Here is a 16,138-nt window from a genome sequence, read left to right on the forward strand (position 1 = left end):
ACGATGTATATCGATGATTTGGATTATGGATTAAATGGTTTTGTGTCTAAGTTTGCAGATGACACCAAGATAGGTGGAGGAGCAGGAAATGTCGAAGAAACGGAAAGGTTGCAAAGAGACTTAGTCAGTTTGGGAGAGTGGGCAAAGAAATGGCAGATGAGATACAACGTTGACAAATGTACGGTTGTACAATTTGGAAGAAGAAATAATCGGGCAGATTATTATTTAGATGGGGAGAAAATTCAAAACTCGGAAGTGCAAAGGGACTTGGGGGTCCTCGTGCAGGATACCCTAAAGGTTAACCACCAAGTTGGATCGGCGGTAAGGAAAGCGTTGGCATTCATTTCAAGAGGAATAGTGTATAAGAGTAAGGAGGTGTTGATGAGGCTCTATGGGGCATTAGTGAGACTCATTTGGAATACTGTGTGCAGTTTTGGGCCCCCTATCTTAGAAAGGATGTACTGATGTTGGAGAGAGTTCAGAGAAGATTTACGAGGATGATTCCTGGAATGCAGGGGCTAACATATGAGGAGTGTTTGTCGGCTCTTGGATTGTATTCATTGGAGTATAGAAGAATGAGAGGGGATCTCATAGAAACATTTCGAATGTTGAAAGGGTTGGACAGAGCAAATGTGGAAAGGTTGTTTCCCTTGGTGGGTGAGTCCAGGACAAGAGGCCATAGTCTTAGAATTAGAGGGTACCCAGTTAAAACAGAGATGAGGAGAAATTTTTTTAGCCAGAGGGTCATGGATTTGTGGAATTCGTTGCCACATACAGCTGTGGAGGCCCGATCATTGAGGGTGTTTAAGGAGGAGATTGACAGGTATCTAACTAGTCAGGGTATCGAGGGATATGGGGAAAAAGCCGGAAATTGGAACTAGATGGGTGAATAGTTTAGCTCATGGGGGAGCTGCGGACCAGACTCTGGGCTGAATGGTCTACTTCTACTCCTTTGTCTTGTGATCTTGTGAAACATAAAATCCTAAAGGGATTGGACAGGCTAGATGCAGGAAGATTATTCTCGATGTTGGGGAAGTCCAGAACAAGGGGGTCACAGTTTGAGGAGAAAGGGGAAGCCTTTTAGGACCGAGATGAGGAAAAACTTCTTCACACAGAGAGTGGTGAATCTGTGGAATTCTCTGCCACAGGAAACAGTTGAGGCCAGTTCATTGGCTATATTTAAGAGGGAGTTAGATATGGCCCTTGTGGCTAAAGGGATCAGGGGGTATGGAGGGAAGGCTGGTACAGGGTTCTGAGTTGGATGATCAGCCATGATCATACTGAATGGCGGTGCAGGCTCGAAGGGCCGAATGGCCTACTCCTGCACCTATTTTCTATGTTTCTGTTTCCATGTTTCTTCTTCTTCTTCTTCTTTATTTAAAAGCTGTAAAGAAAGGATTGCAAGAGCTCAGCCTGAGATTTCTAAAGCTCCGCTGGACTTAAGGTTACAAATGACTAGAGGACAGTAAGTATTGTCCCCCTTTTCAAAATGGCAACAAAATGAACCCCGTGAGCCTAATATTGTGGGGGGGGGGGAGAACTGAAAAAAATTCAGGGAGAGAATTAATGATTCATTTGGAAAGGCATAGACCAATCTGAGATGGACAGCATGGCCTTGTCAAGGGCAGATCCTTTCTCACCAACTTAGTTGACTTCAAAGGGTTTCAAAGGTGCAATTTAATGTCAGAGAAATGTATACAATGTACATCCTGAAATGCATTGTATTCGCAACCAACCATGAAAACAGAGGAGTGCCACAAAGAATGAATGACAGTCAAATGTTAGAACTCCGAAGTCCCTTCTCAGCTCCCCTCCCTCCTGTGCATAAGTAGCAGCAAGCAACAATCCCCCCCACCCCCCACTGGCAAAAAAAAGCATCGGCGCTCACCACCAAGCACTCAACTATGAGCAAAACAACAGTTACCCCAAAGACTACATTGTTCACCCGGCATTTGACATACCACAGGTTCTCTCTCTGCTTAATAAGGGAGAAAGATGTGTCTCCTTATTTGAAGAGTTAACAATGATGGGAACACTAATGAGGCTAATACATATACAATGAAGGATGTGATCTTGGGAATATTGAGGAACAAAGTTTTTTTTTTGAAGTATAAATCCGTAGATCCCTAAAGGTGGCAATGCAGGCAGATAACATGATTAGGAAGATAAATATGATATTGGCCTTCATTATATGGTCATCAAATACAGAAGTAGGGTGGTTATGCTGGGAGTTTATAAAACCTTGATCAGACATCAGCTGGGGAATACGATGTAGTTCTGATCACCAAGGTATGGAAAATAGGTGATGGCACTGGGGAGGGTGCAGAGAAAATTGACCAGAACGTGGCTTGGAGTGGAGTAGTTCTGGTATGAGGAGAGACTGGAAGAGCTAGATCTGTTCTCCCTGGAATGGACAAGGTTAACCGAAGATATGATTGAGGTACTATTTATAAGATTGAGTAAGCAGGAAACTTTACCATATTGGAGGTTGATAAAACTGGAGGATACAGGTGAAACACCCTGATTTCCTTGGCTGCGTAAGTCTAGGGAAGATGACCTGGCTGCGTAAGTCTAGGGAAGATGACCTGGCTGCCTAAGTCTAGGGAAGATGACCTCTGGTCCTGCCAAACCCATGAGACTGAGGCGTGCTCGATCCCACCCCTAACGCTGGTTTGTGTGGATGCTGTGTAATTTGCTGCCCTGTTACAAATTAATGCCATGAAATAACAGACAGCACAGTGCATGCAATTAAAGGAATTATGTTTAAGAATCTTAACTAAAGGGTTAGTAAAGAATAATGAAAAGAAAAGGGCTCATTCTAATTAAACAGTCAAATGTGCTCAAGTTGGAGCTCATCTGGAACTTCTCTGTCACTTACACACTTGGGCCCTCGGTCAATGTGAAAGCACACACCACCTTCCGACCGTCGCTCGCAATCCATCATGAGCAAACTGGTCTCCCACTTGTTCATATGATACAACTGGTTCTCCCCAGCATCTTCTCTCTTCATCTCCTTTCGAATAAAAGCCCCAAGCCCAACCTTAGTGTCCCTCACCAGAGAAACTTCCCCTTAATCGACCATCCTAATTGGATGGCACACAATTCTCCTCATCTCTTATCTTGAGTAACCCAAACAAGCATGAAAACAGAACAGACTGCTCTTACAGAACTGCCAAAATTAAATACATACAGCACAACGGTAAAAATATGAACCGGGGTATTAGATAGGTTTAGGAAATGGGGAAGCCATTTTAAGGGGATATGAGGGGGAACCTGCTGCACCCAGAAAGTGAGAGGTTACCTGGAGTACTCTCCTGAGAAAGTGATTGGAGTTGGGTCATCAAGGCATTTAATTGTCGAATTGAACACTTTGATTGCTTTGGCACAGAGGACTATGGACCAAGTGCTGGGAGATGGGATTAGTACGAAAAGGTTCCCACTCATCACAAAGGAGGAGTTGAGCTAAATGGACTCTTTTTTTCTAGTTCTTGGGAAAAAAAAGTATATGCTAACCAAAATGTTAATTTAAAACTAGCCTATATTCACACCGGCTATTTACCTGCTTTACCTGAAACCTTTCACTGCAAATTCCTTGTGTTGTTGTTCTTACTGTCCCAGATTCCCGCTCTCCACTTCAGACCTGCATCGCTCTGCTTTCCCAGAGGCATTCCTCTCCACACTGGGTCCATGTATGTCCATTCCCTCAAACCCCTGCTCTTCCTTCACTAGGCCTAGAGAAATTATTTTAATAAGAGAAATAAATGTATATCCTGTAGTTTATTAGAAGAAATGAAGAGGCCACATGTTGTTTAATAATACAGTAACTGAGGTGAGAGATCAGGATCACAGTTTTCCAAAGCTTTATACTTGGTGCGTTGGAACTGATGAAGTAGGTAACGAGGAAATCTAAGGGAGAATTGCAAAGTGTAGATTTCCATTGTGGATGTTAAACTACTGTCATTTGGTCTTGTGTAGTACTTTGGACAGTTCTGATCTGCATATAACAGAAAAGATGAGAAACAATTGGTTAGGATTCTGTGTTCAGTGTGTGTGTAAGGAGCTTGGGTGCAAATACCCATCTGTGAGTTTCGTTCTAAGTGCATTAAGTCTGTGCAACAGACCCCCAACTTACTTTGCCATTGTAATTTTGGGTTAGAGGATTTGGAAGGTTTCAAAAGCCAACAGAAACCAACTTAAAAAAAAAAGCTGTAAGGAGAGAAGAGATGAAGTATGAAGTTGAGCTAGACAATAATATAAAGAGAGGATACCAAAATCTTTTTCAGATACATAGAGTAAAAAAGAGGAGAGTGGATATTGGACTGCTAGAAAATGATGTTGGAGAGGTAGTAATGAGAGACAAAGTGATCTTGTGTCAGTCTTCACTGTGGAAGAAACTAAGAGTATGCTGGAAATTCAAGAGTGTCAGGTGGCATAAGTGAGTGTAATTGCTATCACTAAGGAGAAGGTGCATGGGAAGCTGAAAGTTCTGAAGGTAGATAAGTTAACTGGACCGGATAGACTACCCCAGGGTTCTGAAAAACGTAGCTGAAGAAATTGTGGAGGTATTAGTCATGATCTTTCAAGGATCACCAGATTCTGGAATGGGTCTGGAAAACTGGAAAGTTGCAAATATCACTCAGTTCTTTAAGAATGGTGGGAGGCAGAAAAAATTATAAGCCAGTTAGTCTGATTTCAGTGGTTGGAAAATGTTGGAGCCTATTATTAAGGCACATGATAAAATAGGACAAAGTCTGCATGGTTTCCATTAGGAGAAACCCTGCCTGACAGATCTGTTGAAATTCTTTGAGGAAATAACAGGCAGGAAAGACAAAGGAGAGTCAGTGTATTGTTTACTGGATTTTCAGAAGGCATTTGACAAGGTCGCACACATGAGGCTACTTAACAAGATAAGAACTGGTTCAAGGTATTCAAGTAAAGATACTAGCATGGATAGGAAATTGACTGATTGACAGGAGGAAAGTTGGGTAATAAAGAGGGCCTTTTCTAGTTGGCTGTCTATGGCTGTTGGTGTTCTGTAGGGGTCAGTATTGGGGCCATTTCTTTTCATATTGCATGTTAATAATTTGAATGATGGAATTGATGGGTTTGTGGCCTAGGTAGTGTTGAGGAAGCAGAGAGTCTGCAGAAACATTTAGACAGATTAGCATCAAAGTCTACTGGGAGAAGGCAGGAGAGAGGGGTTGAGAGGGTTAGTGAATTAACCATGATGAAAAAGCTGCCAAATGATCTTCATATGTTAACCCTTTCATTCCTGGAATCATCCTCATGAACCTCCTCTAGACTCTCGCCAATGACAGAACATCCTTTCTAATATAAGGGGCCCAACACTGTTGACAATACTCCAAGTGTGGCCTGACTATTGTCTTATAAAGCTTCAGCATTGTCTCCTTGTTTTTATATTCTATTTGCCTTGAAATAAATGCCAACATTGCTTTTGCCTTCTTTACCACAGACTCAACCTGCGAATTAACCTTCTGGAAGTCTTGCACAAGGACTCCTAAGTCCCTTTGCACCTCTGATGTTTGAACTTTCTCCCCATTTAGATAACAGTCTGCACTATTGTGTCTTTTACCAAAATGTATCATCATACATTTCCCAACACTGCATTCTACCTGCCACCTTTTTGCCCATTCTTCCAATTTGTCTAAGTCCTTCTGCAATTGCATTGCTTCCTCAGCACTACCTACCCTTCCACCTAGCTTCATATCATCTGAAAACTTTGCCACAAAGCCATCAATACAACTATCTAAATCATCGACAAACAATGTGAAAAGTAGCGGTTCCAATACTGACCCCTGAAGAACACCACTAGTCACTGATAGCCAACCAGTGAGTAGCTTCCTTTATTTCCACTTGCTGCCTCCTGCCAGTCAGCCATTCCTCTATCCATGCCAGTATATTTCCTGTAACACTATGGGATTTTATCTTATTAAGCAGCCTCATGTGAGGCACCTTATCAAATGCCTTCTGAAAATCCAAGTAAATGACATTTACTGCCTCTCCTTTGTCCACCCTGCTTGTTACTTCCTCAAAGATTCCTAATCTGTGATTTCCCTTGCTAACATTGACTTATTTCATCTTTAGTCTCCAAGTACCCCAATACCTCATTCGTAATAATGGACTCCCACAATTTCCCAACCACTGAAGTTAGGTTAACTGGCCTATGATTTCCTCTCTTGTCCTCTCTTCTTAAAGAGTGGAGTGACATTTGCAATTTTTCAGTCCTCCAGGACCATGCCAGTATCAAGTGATTCTTGAAAGATCATGAAAGATCATGACCAATTAATCTGTTATCTCTTCACCACCGTACTTTCTTGGAAAGTCCACATTGTTTTAATGGTAACAGCACTGAAACTTTACAGCACTATTTCAGACACTCTTGGATCAATAACATAAAATGAGGTAAAATCCTGACAAAAGTGCATAACTCAGTAGCAGCAGGATGCTGCAGTTGGTCTTACTAATGAAAGGTTCAGATAGCGACTTTAAAATATTCATTTGAACTTCCCTTCACCAAGGACTTGATGACTTCCTAGTACAAGTAGGGTTGCTGGCAAAGAGAGAATCAGGTTGGTATTATTGCCTCTTACCCTCAAATGTTAATATTGTCTGATATAACAAAGACCTTTCCGATATTCGTGAGAAGGGCCATTGACATCATAATATAAATGTAAAATTTTATTTTTGGTACCGTGAAGGTCCACAGAGAGCAGTTACTTGAGTTCTGAAATAATTAACTAAGATGAATACATATATAGTCAAATTTAATTTATACCAAGTTCTGACATAATTTTCTCCCAGTTAAGTATGAAATATCAACCACTTGGCTTCTGAATATTAGCAACCCTTTGACTCAAGCTTAAATCTGAACAAGATCTTGTGTAGGTATAGATTGGGCAAAGGCTATTTCTGCTCAAAAAACAGGTCAAAGAAATTATTCCTTTGCAAAATATAATTGAAATAATTTCTGATCAAATTTAGTCATAGAATCAAGGAGTAACTAATGACAGAAATGGGCCCCCAGCGCAACTCATCCATGTTGACAAGGATGCCCATCTAAGCTGGTGACATCTGCCTGTATTTGGCCCACACCCTTTTACTCATTCCATCCGCGAGCCTGTCCAAAAGTCTTTTACATAATGTTATTGTACTTGCCTCAATCCCTTCCACTCCACAGCCGCATCATCCCTCGGGTTCAAGGTGGGTGGGGAAAAATTAAGAGACCTATATTTTTGAGTTTCTGAAACAATATCCTGAGGGAAAAGGCTGTGTGCAGTCACACTATCCATGCCCGGCATGATTTTATGAACCACTACAACATCACCCTCAGCCTCCCACACTCTTATGGAACAAAGACTGCCCAATCACTCTCTGTAACTCAGCCCCCTGAGTCCTGGCAATGTTCTCATGAATCATCTTTACCCTCTTTCCAACTTAATATGTCTTTCCTATAACACAGCAGCACAAACTGAACACAATACACCAGGTGCCGCCTGGCCAATGTCTTATACAGCTGCAACATAACAATCCAACTCCTGTACTCAGTGCCCTGACTAATGAAGGCCAGCATGCTAATTGCTACCTTCACCACCCTCTGACACCATGTTCACAGGAGTACTTGTACTCCTACCCTATGTACTTGGACTCCTAAGTTGCCCTATTCTACAACACTCTCCAGGGCCCTATTAGTCCCCATGAAGGTCTTACCCTGCTTCGACCTCCCAAAGTGCAACTTCACACACTTATCTGAATTAGACTTGATTCTGTTTGATTTGCTTCTTATCTAGCTGATCAAGATTGCCCTACTATTTCTGATAACTTTCTTCACTAAAACAATACCACCTATTTCAAAGGTCCAATTTTAATGTCAGAGAAATGTATACAATATACATCCTGAAATGCTTTTACTTCACAAACATCCACGAAAACAGAGAAGTGCCCCAAAGAATGAACGACAGTTAAACGTAAGAACCCCAAAGTACCCCCCAGCTTCCCCCTCCTGCACGTAAGCGGCAGCGAGCAACGATCCCCCCTCCCCCCACCAGCAAAAAAAAGCACATTGTGTCATATGCAAATTTAATGAACACGCCTTGTACATTTTCATACAAATCATTTAGGTAAATAATAAACAATGGACCCAGCACTGTGGCACACCATGAGTCACAGGCCTCTAATCAGGGGGAGAAAAAAAAACAAATCTTCCACCATCAAACCAATTATGTACACATTTGATTGGCTCTGCTTGGATCCTATGTGATCCAACCTTCCAGACTAGTCTTCCATGTGGGGCCTTTGTCAAAGGCTTTGCTAATGCTCTTATAGACAATGTCTACCACTCTACCCTCATCAATCCCCTTGGTTACCCTTCAAAAACTATTAACAGATTTTGAGACACATCTGCTGAGTTTTTTTTTCTCTGTTTATGCCCAAAAATCTGGGGGAGGAAAAGTACTTTCTAAAAAATTTGAAGCATTAACTTTCTTGATTTAGTTTTAAAAGAATGAATTTTGTCTCTGGAATTCCTCAAACAGCAAGTTAGATGTGTGGTTACTCTGCAGCATAGAGGATCCTGTTTGGTAAATTCCTATAAATCCACAGTAGGTTTTTTTTAACCTGATGACTTTAAACATTTAGGAGGCAGCATAAATGGTTCCGAACAATATTGGCATGATGTGAGTTGTTTCCATCTGTATGAAACTGGAATGTCCATCACTATCCTCACCACCCAGGACACGCCGCCTTCTCATTATTACTATGAGGGAGGAGGTACAGGAGCCTGACAATGCACATTCAACATTTTAGGAACTGCTACATCCCCTCCACCATCGGGTTTCTAAACACCCCATGACCACCTGACTATTTTGCTCTCTATTTGCACTAGTTATATTATATATTTTTCTTATTGTAACTTATAATTTATGTATTGCACTGCATTACTCCAAACAACAAATTTCATGATATATGTCAGAAGTAATAAATCTAATTCTGATTTTCAATGACGATACAAACTGAATTATACAAGTTTATGTAATTCATTTTCTAGCCAGCAGGGGGCAACCTGGCTCTTATTTGCTGCTGAGTTTACACCTTTCGTTATTATTGTTTTATGAAACATCAAATATGGGAAAGAATAGACTACAATGCACAATCAACTCTCCTTTGGTGTTGATGAAGTTTATAACCATGACTGTCACTTTCACATCAATTTATCAAATTATTATACAAATAGATTCTCATTTACTATTCCTTCCTTCAGTTAGTCCTGACGAAGGGTCTCGGCCTGAAACGTCGACTGCACCTCTTCCTAGAGATGCTGCCTGGCCTGCTGCGTTCACCAACAACTTTTATGTGTGTTGCTCTCAAGTTTTGAATGTGAACTCAATTTAGATGGAGTTTTTCAATTAAAAAACATCTCTTGCAGACAATTGGGGTCTTGAAAGCAAATATTTGAGTTTTATAATAAAATGAAAGGCTCAAATTGTACCTTGGTCGAAATTCAAATTAATTGTCAGAAAATTACAGTAATTTGGTTCTTTCCATTTCAGATACAATACAATGGAATAGAATGATCTTCAATGACATTTTTTTGTAATGATCTTCATTCTATCTTTGAGTATTTTTTTCTTTCAAGTCATAAAAAGTCTCAGGTTTCTCCATCTTGGATTCCCCTCCCTCTCCCACTGCTACACACAAACTTCCCACCAAGGCATTTACAAGCATTCTAGGAACAGTTTCTCATGTTCTCCAACAGGATGTCATTCAGTTATGTTTGCTGTAGTTTTTGCTGGAGAATAGATAAAGATTATGCAGATGAGGCTCAGGACATTACATTTCCTGGTCCTTGCACTACAATGAGCCGAATACTTTGGTATTTGCCTCCACCTACCATCCCCACCACAATGCAAATGAGCAGTTAGACAGCTTTCTGAGAAATGGCTACATTAGTTTTGAACTATTTGCTTGTTTTACATGCTTTCATGAATTGTTATTCCCAATATTTATACTTTGCTTTGTAACAACCAGTTCCTTTCAACTCTTAATTCCACCATTCTTTAAAACATTGCTCTGCTGATCAAGTTTTCTGGTTAGTTTGTGTTTTAGCATTCCAGCTTTTAGTTAGTTATTTTAGCAACACTTCCATTGTTTCTGATCATTTTTAATATCATTACAGCTCAACTTTTAAAAACTCCTCTTTTTTTTGTCTTTGAATTTTTATTTTTTTTAACTCGTATCCATTTTGACTTCCTGATTGCTTTTTTTTATCAATTTCCTAAAAAGTCTGAGACAACTAAATTTCTTAGGATTTCTACCTTGATTAAGTATAAAATATTGTTCTAGAAGCTCTTCTGCTATCATTGTGGATCAAGTATAGAGGCAGAAATAGATGATTTTTGACTTAAGAAAAATTAAAATTATAAAGTTGAGGATCCTTTATCAGATCCTCTCATATAGCACACAGCTGGTATTTCAGCCTAAAATGGTAGTTCTGTTTCACCTTCCACAGGTGCTGCCTGACTTTGGACCATAGAGTAACACAGCCCAGAAACAGGCCCTTCAGCCCAAATTGTCCAGGCTGACCAATATGCCCATCTAAGCTTGCCCCATATTTGCCTGCATTTGGCCCATACCCCTTCAAACATGCTAAATGTTTTCAGTGTTTTCATTTAGTTCATACTTGAGTATTTGTAGTTTTTTTGTGTTAGAAGCATTAGTTTGAGATTAAATTTACAACAGAGCGCGAGTCAGTGTTAGTTTGGGCCATTAGGAGGACTCAGGTCTGTGATGGTAATCATGCCACAAATGTAGCAAGGGAATTTCCCTTCAGTCCTCTCTTCACTCCCCCAGTATTTAGCTGTGAAAATTCTGTTTCATCCAAAAATTATTGGAGAATAAATCTGACAATACAAGTGTAATGAAAAAACTGAGGGTGACGGAGAAGAAAAATGCAGAATGAGTGAATGGTAGCTTTGAAATATGGAGGTACGTTGTAAACGATTATTCCTAAAGCTCTGTTGTCACAGAGTTACTGCCTCACAGTTCCAGTGAGCCAGGTTCAAATGTGACCTCTGCAGAATCAGAATCAGGTTTATCATCATTGATGTAGTTTGTAAAATCTGTGGTTTTGTGGCAGCAGAGCAATACAAGACGTGAAAATGACCATGAGTTGCAAATTCAATGAAGAGTGCCGAAGGCCAATCGTGAGGAATAGCAGACACCTGTGTGAAGTTTACAGGTTCTTCCTGACGCCATTCGGATTTCCTCCAGTTGCTTTGGTTTCCTCCAACATCTTAAAAGACATGAAGGTTAACCAGCCTCTCTAAAGTGCCCTAGTAAAGATAAGTGAGAGAATCCAGGGAAAAGTTGATGGGAATGTGGGAGAAGCAAAATGGGTATGGGTAAGATGGGAGAATGGGTGCTTCATGGATGGTGTGTCTTGATGGGCCAAAGGAAATGTACTTATGCTGCACTTGTGTAGGAATGACCAGTTGTGGCTCTTTGTGCCAGGCTGTAACCATTGACAATAGTTGATTGTTAGGTGTTTCAGCTTTATTTAATGATTTTCTTAATGAAGGGAACAAAGAATAGGTGGCATTTAGTGATACCTGTGTCGAGTCCTATTATAGCTGCTTACTGTGATGTCATTGAACTTGTCCAGGGACTTGGCTTATGTTTCTGACTCAGACTTCTGCAAGAAGGACTTGCATAAGTGCTTCACAGAAAGCGTGAGCTCTTCCAGATGCAGTAAGTGCGTGCACACACACACGTGTACAGTGGTGGAAACACACGCACAGTGACGGACATGCTCATGCACAGGTGTGTGTGCCCATGTGTGCACCATGACACTGACACAAAGGTGAAAAGACAAAATTGCAGAGTATTAGAAAAATTCACATATACACAAAGTCATGTATATATAAAAGGTGGAAAGCAAGGAAAAAGGCAAGATTGGGGGAGCCAGAAACACCTTCTCTTTAACTGGTTGCTCTGATAGTGGAAACAAAAGATTAACAGAATATGTAGACGAGAAAGTCAACCCATGCAGAAAGGGCAGTCCGTAAATCATTTTCAGGGTACAGCAGTGGAAATGTTTAAGTCAACTCAGATAATGCATGTGAGTGCACTAGTAATAATATGAATCACAACCTAACTGTTTTAAAGCAACAACATCAAAAATGTGAACAAAGTAAAACAGTACTTCTAAACCAATTGATGTTAATGAAACTGATAAACTAGATGAAAAAAAGACAAGGGACCTTCATTACTATCTTTTCTAAATACAAGATATGAAGATAGGATTAAGAAGCTTTTAATGGACATATTGACTAACAATTATGGTTTCTTGTTCAATGGTTAGCCAATTTTACATCCACCCTGACTCTTTTTGTGATTGATTTAATCCGTTATCAATCAAATTGTGCTTTACCCAACCCATTGCAAAAATTACCAGTATGTTATACAATTTCTCCTCTTCCTTTTCAAAGTTTCCTGAAGTCAAACTCTTCTCAAAATTAACAGGAACTTACTTTACTTTTGTTACGTAATATTGTGTAAAATGTCAGCTAACTTTGGTGGAAGGAGTTTAGGCAGTTATTTCAAATGCTATCTCAGGGAAAGATGATTACACAATAAACAACAGTACAGATAAAAAGGTGAGAACCCAGGCCAACATTTTAAGTGATTCACAAGAAAACCAAGGACTCTTCTGATAGCCCCACCAAGCAAGCCACCTCAGTTACAGAGTGTGCTTGTGAGATTTTCATTTTATATGAATTCGCTGGTAGACCTGTGAAGGGAATAAGTTTTTAAAAAAATCTTCCTTCCATGTAAGGTTGTTACAGCTTTATACAGGACTGCACTGAAAAGCAAACTAGAACTGGATGTCCAACATTTAGGAGTGGGCCTGATGTATGTAGCAAAACATGAATAGTTTTTTATGATTTAGATAATTGCAGCTTTCAAGTGAATCAAAAAATAAGATCTTCACAAAGACAGAATAATCCCTAACATACAAAGAGAGAAAATCTCAAATATTTAATCCTCACTTGCAAAAATGTCAGGTTTCTCTGTGCACAGGAGTGGGAACAGTCTGCATGCAGAACACAGACACAACAGTTCATTTGATGCTATGCTACCTCTGTGATATTCCTGCCAGCTTGACATTATGTCCCAATTCCATGGAAACTTTCCCCAACTCAACACCACAAAAACAAAAACCATCAATTTTGGCCCCTTCTGTACATTTCATTTCCCACTGTTTCATTCCATCCACTGAAGATTTTCTCAGACTGGGCATGTTCAGACAGAGTTGAGATTCAAACATTATATTTTAACCATTTTTTCAAAATTGTTTGCTCCCACTTTACCTAGAAATCTGATTTCTCAAAAATAATTGAAGGTGATTACATTTAGCACTAACAATGAATCAGATCCCCAGAGAATATAGTAGAATTAGCTCAAAACCAGAGACAGTGTGATTTACATCTAGAAACAGCCATTGAAACAAGGTTTCACTCAATTTAACACATCAACGATGTATTGAGCAGCCATTCACCCTTAAAGGCACATTACTCCTTGAAGGAGGACAACAGTAACATACACATGACTGCCAGGGCAATGTAGGCATGAGAGAGAGAAAGTCAGATCCCCATTTTCCTCTAAATGTGTACAAGACAACCACTAGAAAGGATTGCTTGAAATTCTTGTGTTCCATATACCAATAGTGGTAGGGACAGGGGTGAGGGGACTGATTGGTCAAGGCAGGAAGCTCCCAACATCCCTTCCTCCATAAATGTGATTCACTGTACAGTGGAGCAATGTAGATACAAGTCCTTGTGGAGAGGATCAGTTGGCTTGTAATGAGAACCAAAAGCTTCAGCTGTTGTTATTCATGCAGCAAGCAGTACACTCTTGTCTCCACATTTGCTTGGAATGTAATGCAAGGCACAATAGGGCAAACACAGACAAAAAAAAATCTTATTTTTTTCTCCACTACCCTGGTGTTTGCAAAACTCTCATTTTACCTGTGCTCAGCTGTAGTGGTTAGAAAGCACACTTCACTGAACAGCCATACAAAGAAGAAGTAGCCCTCTCCCCCAGAATCCATTCCTCTGGGGAGTGCCAACTGCTGAAAATTTTCCTGCAAAGCAGATTCCCTCAGGAATACTAAACAGGACATTCAATATAAGGAAGTTCTTTCAACATTCCACTAAGAACTACACATTGAGTGAATGGGAACTTTTCCTGCATATGAAAAGATCCCAGCTGTTAAAGGGAACCCCTGTGGGTATGAGTGAAATAAACTGACGCTGGCAGACCTCAAAGATCTGATCGTATCAAAGCTTCTAACCACTGCTCACTGAAATCAAAATCAATTAGATAGTTTCAATGAGACCATTCCACAATGGTTATAGTGTGAAGCATTTGGCTTCAACTAATGGTAGGGCAGGTGGACTTGTTTAAAGAGCAATCTACTCTGGGAAAAATTTTGTCCAAATTTTATCTGATTAATACCTAAAATGAAGACATCATGCAATCCAATTTCTAGATATTTTGTGCTTTTTCTCCAATGTATTTCTTCTTCCATTAATTCATTTAATATTCCCCTATGTATATCATTTCCCATATCAAAATCTTACCATTATTTAATTTTTTTCCTGTCCATACTCACCGCATGCACCTGGTCTCCATTATTCTATGGATTCATTCTGAACACCAGACATCTTTAAACGTTTAATATTTTCAACATGAATGTACAAACTGATGCATCCTTTACCACTCTAATTCTGCCCTGTCTACTTCCACAGTTCCTCATCAGCTCTTTCCATCATTAAAATCTTTCATAAGATGTATTTGTTTACCTTTCTTTTGGATGTGAGCTTATTATATTGACTTCTGTCACTACAGTGCCCTTGGAATACTTTATCACATTGATTGAATTGACATGCAAATTGTTTCCTTGGACACAAAAATTGATAATAATCTTAAGCATAACCAACAGAAATGGGTGATAGCTAATCCTTTCTCTGGATCACACTAACTATCATGATTAGCAATTATCCACAATAGAAGCAGCATTCCAAGCCCTGAAGTAATTTTCATTGAGTAATCTTGCTTGAAAAAAGGCCTATTGGCTCAATGGGACTGTATTGTCCATTAAGCACTTACTTACAACAATCCCATTTAATTCTTCTCTCATTCCTATCAACGACCACCAAATCTATAACTTGCCTACGTACTCGAGATAACATACAGTGAAAATAAAGAAAAACCGCAGATGCTGGAAACCTAAAATAAAAAAAGTGCTTGAAATAGTCGGCAGGTCAGACCACATCTGTGGGAAGAGAAATGATGTCAATGTTACAGACTGAAGACCATTCATCAGAACAGTTCTTATGAATGGTCTCTCAGGTCATTTACGGTGAACAATTAACCAGCCAATGTGGCAAGTTATCTATTGGCACACTTTTATAAATAATATTCTGCTCCTTATGCATGAGTAACCATAAAATTTATACAACAGCCAAGTTGCATATAGAATTCTCCAGATTAACTATGGGCTGTGTTTAGTTCATTTTGCTAATTATTTAAACATCCAACTGATTAAAAGTGTTCTGTGCCATGTTTCTCTCTCCACGCCATGCTATTTTCTGATCATGACATTTGATATATAGTCTGAAACAATTCAAATGGATTATTTCATTGTATTATTTTGCTCCAAGAAAGTGAGATCTTATATTGCCATATCATTTCATTATGCTCATCTGGCTAGTGAAAACATTACCATTGCTATATTCAGCTGACAATGTCACTGAGTCATCATCATTCATCTAAATCACTGTAAATCTGATGTTACGATATTGATGCAAACAGTTGGGTTTCTGTACAGAATAAAGAGTTCTATCCATTTGGGTCTGACCTGTGCTTCTGACACAAAACACTGTGAATCCCAAAGCTCCATTGACTTTCCACATCTGTAGCATTACACCTGACTCAGCCAATTTGGCTGAGATATCACCCTTACTCACTTGCTTGGACACTGTATTATTGTTTGCTCTATCAGGTCTCTCATCTCTCACTCTTCATGAACCAGAATGCATCCAAAACTCAGCTGCGTGGA

The 16,138-nt window shown here is 39.7% G+C and overlaps 1 long non-coding RNA gene across 2 annotated transcripts in view; it reads right to left on the bottom strand.

Annotated features, from left to right (window-relative positions):
- Window positions 1–1,255: 1,255 nt before the first annotated feature.
- Window positions 1,256–16,138, bottom strand: part of LOC140205914 (uncharacterized) — a 62,486-nt gene continuing 47,603 nt past the window's right edge. For both annotated transcript variants that reach the window (XR_011887997.1, XR_011887998.1), the window contains 2 exons: window positions 3,560–3,731; window positions 1,256–1,384 (listed from right to left, as the gene is read on the bottom strand). This is a non-coding gene — a long non-coding RNA (uncharacterized lncRNA). The remainder of the gene's footprint in view (window positions 1,385–3,559; window positions 3,732–16,138) is intronic.

Source organism: Mobula birostris, chromosome 12, assembly GCF_030028105.1.
Source record: "Mobula birostris isolate sMobBir1 chromosome 12, sMobBir1.hap1, whole genome shotgun sequence".
NCBI classification, from domain to species: domain Eukaryota; kingdom Metazoa; phylum Chordata; class Chondrichthyes; order Myliobatiformes; family Myliobatidae; genus Mobula; species Mobula birostris.